Consider the following 8,498-nt stretch of genomic DNA (forward strand, 5'->3'; position numbering starts at 1 on the left):
CGGGTACAGTTTCGCTTTTGGTAGAAAGTTATGCATAAAGTGCAATTCCTGATTTAAATTATAGCTGTAGGGTTATTTGAATGCCCCATCCTGCTCTCCCAGCGTAGGCTTTGCATCAGGCTACAAGTAGTCCTGCATCAGCATTTTGAGTCGAGTTTATTTTTTTTAAGCAACAGCTATAAAGAAAAACTGACTGCGATAAGAAAAACAGCATTAGGGGGAAATATTTAAAAACAATGGCCCTGTTGAGATCACCGAGGAGGCTTCTATTTTAAGAGACTCGAGATTTTCACACACATGGTGCAATTGTTATCCAGCTACTGAATTTATGGGCTGTCCTTGTGAAGTTGAGAACAACATCGCTGAGACCAGAAGGATATGGAAAAATAACCTGAATTAGATTAGGATAGCTCCGCCAATTTGATGGCTTGTTTTCAGAAGCCGCGCATTTTATCACATATCACATTATTTAGAAATACCTGCTCATGCTTCCTATTCATTCCTAGAATCCTATGGGTTTGTAGAGTGAGCTGCAAGATATATTGTTTGCACCAAATACAGAAACTACTATATTACCAATATTTTCACCATCCCTCAGGTATTATAGTTTTTCTTTTTGCTGGTGTTTCTCAGATAACCTGATTTCTTAACACAGAAGAAGTAAACTCATTTTACTAGAGTGACACAATTCTAATTAAAAAGCCCCTTGATTCAAATTCAACCAAGCCTGAACCACACCAAATAAGCCAAGCTTTAAGACCTGCCTATTTTGACATATAAACAAGCCACACGACTCAGCTTTAAGCCATACATCATTCTCTCTAGCTCTCTGGGTTGTTATAACTTGCTGGGAATAGTCAGATAGCTGCCCCGTGTGCAAAGGACAACAGCTACATCTTGTAAACAATTAACCTGATCACACCGCAAGGGACTTATTGACCAAGACAGGGAGGAGTTGTCCACCTCAAGGTTTAAGAACAGACCTTCAGATTGAAGAGTTACAAGATGGCAGTAAACCAACAAGATGCACCAAAAATATTCACCCTTATCTCCAGCTGCCTACATGTTAAGGCAAACAGTCTAAACAGCATGTAAGTGAATGAATGGCTATTAGAGAATCATGCACACTTAGCAGGTCTCTGAGCAAGTATATAAATGTTTAAGCTGTTTCACTACAAGTTTTCAAAGCCAGTGAAATCCTCCAAAAATTACTAAATTATTTTTCATGCAAGCTGCATTGGAACTGTAAGTCATAGGAGGAAAGGAACTTATCCATGGGGGAGCAATGTGAGAACTGTCAGCCTTAGGCAATGAATTCAACATTTCCAAGTAGGGAAGTGACAAAGTACTCCATTCCTTCTCCGTCCTCTCACTGAAAGCACTACATCGCAGTATCAGTCTCACTTTCCTGGGTTCCAAGAACAGAAAGTGTGTGAAACAGCCACTCAGAAACCCGCAGGTAGGAGGGCAGCAGTGGGATCCAAGTGGGAGGGTGAGGGGGCTCAAGGGAAGCAGCGAAACCAGAAATCAGGAGATGCCCACAGCTTTCCTCAGGGGTACAGCCACTGTTGAAGAGTAGTGGAACACTTCTCTGCGCTGCTGAAGAGTTAGACATTTGCCATTAACAAGTGAGGCTAGAATAGTAAAATATAAGTAACCTGACAGAAAAGTTGTATTGAAAAGCTGAAATCTGAGTATTCACTGCACTGGATAGGAATTTCCCTGTCCAAGTGTGTAAATTCCAAGACAGAACAGACAAATGGAAGCAACTTCTCACCAAGAAGGTGTTCTGCATGCTCCACAGTAATACTATTTAAAATGCAATAGGAGTATAATTAAAGCCGTTCTCTTAAAATTCAAGGAGATTAATACAAAAAGAACATCAAATGGAGAAAGAATACATTAAACATAACATCAGAAAGGATGGCTCTAGAATCATTTCGTGAACACCCTCAAATGATGGAGACCTTATAAAAATCAGAAGATAAGGGTATCACAATTGAGCCATTTCTGTCCCCTGAAGTGATCCCAGGTCAGAAGGGAGGATGTAAATACATTTTGTGATTGTATTTAATATATTATATTTGTAATACTGAAAGCTTACATGTAATAAAAATACACAAAAAATAAAAATGAAAATCAAAAACATTACATTGAGTGGTAAATTCACAGTCACGACTTCACATCAGAGACCTGCTTCATGACAAGCACTCCAAGAAACTAAAGTAAAACACCAGAAAGAAAAACAAAACGTCCATGAATTTCTTGAACTGTTTCTTAAAAGATCCTTATCTTTGTCTGAATTCATACTCTCTCAACTCCTCCCCTCTCCTCCCTCTTCAGCACCACATTGGTGTGTAGCAAAGTTGCATTAAGCTCAGCCTCTAGCTTAGCATAAGCCCCTGGCAGCCTTCAGCTGTGCTTCACACATTACATATCTCACCTGCAGTACAGGCATTGATTTCAAGACTAAATACACAAACTGCAAATGGAATTACATCTGTAGGACAGAGAGTAAGTAGGTAAGACATTCCGCAGAAATTTGTATGGTGTCACCCAACCATTTAGCATTTGAATCTGAAAACTGTCTTGCATGCTTATAATGCAGCAAGAATGGTTCAGATATATTGTTTCAAAGGCCCTCATAAATGCCAGCAGAACAGTACAAGAATGTGAACAGAAGCATTGGATTGAAGCATGTTTTTCATTGTTGCTTTTATGGGATGTCTGAGAACTCAAGTTCTTGCATGGGATATTTGTTTGGTACACTTGGAGATTGATAAAGAATCCCAATCCTGCCTGTGACACACAGTCTCTTCAGCTATATTGGATTTTTAAGGTTTTCAGGAGTTGAAAAATTACTCCACCTGCCAACAGCATGTTATATTTATCAACTGACTGTCTTCAGGAAAATGAGCTTGCCATTCTGTCAGAAATTGTCTCCTTTGGGAGGTGTGATTAGACTTTAACCACTGGCATAGAAATGACATTCTTTCTTCCAGTTCATTGCTCTCCCGCCCAAAGGTTTATTCATGCACTAGAGATTATATAATAGCTTAAAATGAACAGTGGGTGTAGCAACTGCACATAAAAAAAAATCAAATCTGATGGCACGTTTTGAATAAAAACTCACTTTTGCATGAAGGTCTGTGTTATGATGAATCTTTATCTCACTCAAGACTTAAAAGGAGTATGTGGCTGATGAATAGCAAATGGATTGAGCCTCCTCGTTTGCATTTTTATAAGGTCTGAGAAGCTTGCAATGTGTTTGAAAATCCAGAGATGCCAGAGCAGCAGAAACGATACGAGAAAGAGAGACCCAAAGGGAAAACCAGAGTTTCTATGTTTCCCTTTTTAAGTGGGTCTCACTAGGACAGAAAGGCAGACATTAAAGTTCAATGGTCTCTATCTGTACTTGCTCACTCTGCACAAAACATACGAGCCAGGGCAAACTGAAGGGTCAAGGTGAGCCTTTCCCCAAGAATGTCCATGAGTAACAAACAAAAATATATTGGAAATTACATTTAAGACGGACCCATGTGACTATTTCTCATTCCATCTAGCCCAAGGGAACTCTACATCCCTCCTGGGCACTGTATCAACTGGGGGAGCAGCCCGCAGAGACTCAACATTTCTTTGCTCTGCAGAAAACAACCGGATGCCGGATCTGGGAAGAGTGATACAGACCACAGAAGGCAGACCAGCTCCACTGTTGCTTGGGGAGCTCCTCTGGTGCCAACCCCAGTCAGCATGCCTCCCACTACTTAGGCAACAAGATGGGTATAATCATTAGAGATACACCAGGAGCCCTCTCTATCCCTAAACACTGTCACAAGACCTATGTGCTGCCCATGTCTCAGCATACCTTCCTTATTCCAGGGAAAATCTTTATATTTCAAGAGCAAAGATCCCAGTTATGATGGTGTCCATCTCAAATAACCAAGGAGTACAATCTAAAAAGACCTCGATTATTAATCTGCTGATCACAGCTGATCAAAGGTAATGTAGTATAACTCATCTCCCATCACAACAGCTAATCTTTCATAAGGCTAAAACCTAAACACGAGTGTTTTTGTTAGCTTTAAAGGAAAAAAGGCTGAGCCTTGTATGTATTACATAATCTCTACCTTGGGATGAAAGTGATGTGATTGTTTTCATTAACCTTTTATTCTTATGAAAGGGCAAAAATCAATAACAAATTTATTCAGGCAAGTGAAAGGCAATTTCAAGCAATTTCACAAGGGATTTCATTTCTATCGCTTTTTTCCTCCCACAAATTCTAATAAAATATATATATATATCATCTGCCCAAATGCAAGACAAATACAGAAGCCAAGATACTGTCAGTTCCTCCAAGATACAGAGTGAAACTGCCTTATTCAAGCTGGATAATTGTATTGCTAAAAATACTGCTTTCTTTTGAATCCTAAGCAAGTCTGCAAGGCAATGTGTCACTGACAACCCGTGAAACACTTTGTTGCACAGCACTGAGTTCGTCTCTTAAATAAAGCATCTACAATACATATTTTCCCAATGACAAATTAAGCAATTTCTTTTTGGTGCACTTTGTCCTTCTGTGCTATAACAGAGGTTTAAATTACAGGGGTTTTGATGCGCTTCCCAACTTTGCTCTTTCTGTCATATGTTCCCACAGCAGTTCACCTTTTACAGAGTTGCCTTCAAATTCATGTTCGTGTCTGAATAAAGCAGTGGTAAAACAATAGCAGGTAACCTACCAGCAGCCCCATTTTCCACAGATGACAAACAAAAATAGCTGAAAAAAGCACAATATATTAATACTAATTTTACCCCTGACTTTCATCCACCTCTTCCGATACCTTTGTGCACCCTTTCAGTGCTTTTTGCTGCACAGCAGTGAGGCCCAGGGGATGCTCCCCACACCAGTCCTGCAAGCAGGGTAGGGGCAGGGAGCACCTCCAGCCCAAGGCACTGAGTGCCACGATGCAGATTGGGGACCAAGGTGGATCAGGGCCACAGAGTCCCACCAGTTCCCCCATAGCCCTGAGATTCCCAGTGTGGTGCCTTGCCATTTTGTTGTTACAGCATGATTTGTAATTACCAACAGTAAAGTCAAGTCATTTCTATAAGCGCACCTATTCCTAAGGAACAGCATTTCTATTTTCACTTGCTGCTCATTTTGATTGCTTTAACTGCACTTACGCCAAGGACGGTCACAATCCACCTGACAAGTAAAACTTTTGGGAAACACTTAAAGTTATTTGCACTATTCAAAAAAAAAAAAAAAAAAAAGTAAGGTATTACTACATAAAATTTAGAAGAAATTGAATATCAAACTACCACACATCAGCATAGATTAATGGGATCAGCTCCTTCTGGTGCTTCTTAACAGTTACTTCAGAGGGAGACAGTGTCTGGCCTCCATTGGCTGAAATTAAGGATGCTGAAACCACCCAGGCGACTTCTCAAAAGCCCCCATCATCCTCAGAGCGCTGCCCTCTGAGCACTGCTTTCAGTATGGCTGTGCCCAAGAAGGAAAGAGAGAGAGGGAGAGGTTTTCTATTACAAGAGGAAGACATCCAGAGAAAGGCCACTCAAACTCAAGTGAGAAGCACAGAATATTCATCAAGTCCTCCACAAGTGACCCTGGGCCTTTGTGGTTTGCTATGCGGGCAGCTTCTCTATGTGAACCTGCCAGCAGGAAAGCTTTGAGAATACTTAACCTAAGATAACGATGACCTTGGTATGACAGTCATTTTAGAGAACCGCTAAAAATGCTGCTAATTCAGTTTGCACAGGGGCTCAAAAAAGCCTGTAATCAGTATTGAGGGTTATTCGCTGTAAATTAAATTGTAACACACAGAATGATGAAATAAATATTACAGGGAACAAAAAGCTGCCTTTTGAAGGGCTCTAATTCTAGTAAATGTCTCCTTTCATCGAAAACCATTACTACATTATTATTCTACCATATTATTAGGATACTGTGTAATTCACCCTCACCTAGAAGCAGGGGAAAAAAAAGCCCAGCTAGCAATAAGATATACTGAGGAAACCAAGGAGTTTTAAGTTCCAGCAGTAAACTCTAGTTTGGGGTGTGCCAGCACTCATCCTGGCCTCAAATCAGAAACTTTCGGGTCTATGTGGGCATCTATATACTGATTATCACTTACTTATTGTGAAAATTGGTCATTATTGCCACACATACAAAAATAAATAAATAAAAAATAAAATCATCTCTGATACTTCAGGGAGGCTTTCATCTTACCCTGTTTTTGCTCTCAGTTCTCCAGCCAGGCACAGCTGCCAACTAGCTCCACTAATGTCAGCATCAATGGATCTCAGCATTTTCTCTGGGCTCACATCCTGCTGTACTACCCAAACATCTCATACGCCATCATGTCCAGAAGCAAAATGAGAACTACAGCTGTTGCAAAGGCAATTTAATGCTGCTGCTACTTCAGAGATGGGTACAAAGAAGGGAAAAGAGTAGGAGATGGCATAACCCTCCTTTAGCCCCATAGATACCTCCATCCCTAAGCCAGGAATAATTGGATCCACTGTGGGACACTTGGCTCTTGATGTCCCTTTCCCATGCCTTTGGTCCAAATGGAACATCTACAGCAACTGATAGTGGCTGTTGATTTTAACTCAAGCAGATTTGCCATAGCTTCCAGATAATAAACAGAGGTTAATTTTATATCATAAACAAGATGAAGCTTGCAAGAAAACAGGCTTGGGCAGCACTCATCACACATACATCCCCAAACATCCCCAACATTAGAGTGGAAGATTCCAGGATTCAGCCCATCCTCTAGACTGATGGCAAAAAGAGGCCTTCAGGGTCCCCAGATGTCTAAAATCTGAGAAAGATTTTGCTCATTTGCCAATATCTTACATACCTTTCTCATTTTCTTGCATGGCAGTGTCCTTATGGGAAATTCACTGGGAAATTAATCTTCTAAGAAGATACGCTTAAGGTGGCCTTTAATTAACTTTCAAGTTATTTATTTCATTATCTACAGCAAAATACCATATATGTTTTTGAATAGTCCCAGGTACAATCCAAACATGCCCATCTTCCACTGGTGGATCTTGGCTGTCCATGTATCTTGGTCATTGAGCTTGTTACAATCTGACGGAATACGTGAATTTTCCCCATATTTAGTCACTGGCATATTCAACTTATTTTATGTCTGTAAGCTTGTTCCAAGACACACTTTGAAATTACAGTGGCATAAAACATAGGGAACTTCAAGCTACAAAACCCTGACACTTATCCTATTCAGCATATATGCTGAAAGTGATATCAAGTGCTTCTTAATCCAGGACATTTTAATGAAATGTTATTATAAGATGACAGGAGGCACGGAAACATATAATAGTCCCTTTTAAAAATCAAACAAGTTTTTCTCCTCCCCTTGAGGAAGTTTGATTCTTTTACATCATGTAGATTTACACGCTGAATATTCAGTATCAGTTACTCTCTTCAGTGCCAGAAACAGGTCATTAACTTGCTTTTTTTCCTTTTAATTATCAAGTCAGACAAATTTATTTTCTGCCTGCTTTGAACAGGCAAAAGACAAGTTACCAATTAACTCAGCACTCCAACTACATCACCGTCACTGAGCTTGAACCTTTCCAGGCAGAACAGCTGAAGCAAGACCAGTCATTTTCCCTATTTATAAACCATGCTGCTCTTGCTCGGCTGAACACACCAAACCACCCTGGTACGCGTATCCACCTGCAGAGAAATTTAAGCTCTTTTTTTTCTGTAAGCAGCCAGCATTTCTACAAAGGACATATTATCATCTCAACTCATCCGTACTGAGGTACTCACCATAAAGTTGCTCCATTTCTGAAGCAGATCACTTCAGTAGCAAAAGGTTCACAGAGTCATGGAATCATCTGGGATTGAAATGACCTCACAGATCACCAAGTCCAATGCCAGCCCACTCCCACCTGCCCACTGAGCCACATCCCTCAGTGCCATGTCTCCATGGTTCTTGATACGCAACAGAGTTTGGACTTGCTACGTTCCCAACACCTCCAGCATAGATTTGGGAGGAAAAGCTGCATTTGTCAGTAGAAGGGTGTTTCCTTGGATAAGAATAATTATTTCTTCTGCTGTATTTTTTCATCTGAAACCCCACTAATCACATTTGAGTTTATTTGCTATTTATACATCAATTATGTTAAATCTTAGCTTCCTAGTATCACCACTAAGGAAAAAAAGAGCAACGTTCCCTTGTCTTGTCTCTTTATCTTTCACCTTTGCATCATGAAACGCTCTGTGAATTTGCTAAATTAAAAACAAGTGTTAATCTATTTCCATATTGATTTAAATACCCGTAGGCCCTCCCCTTATTTTCACTAACTGGAATATTCTGAGTTTCTCCTCTTCAGAGAGGGGTGGGCAGCCTTGCTCTACAGGTTGTTATTGCCTCCTTGCCCCGAGGGTTGCAGGTTATTCAGATGAAAGGAAAGGCTGATCAGTGCTCTAGTACTTCAGCTTTGAC

The sequence above is a fragment of the Excalfactoria chinensis genome, chromosome 6 (genome assembly GCF_039878825.1).
Source record: "Excalfactoria chinensis isolate bCotChi1 chromosome 6, bCotChi1.hap2, whole genome shotgun sequence".
NCBI classification, from domain to species: Eukaryota; Metazoa; Chordata; class Aves; order Galliformes; family Phasianidae; genus Excalfactoria; species Excalfactoria chinensis.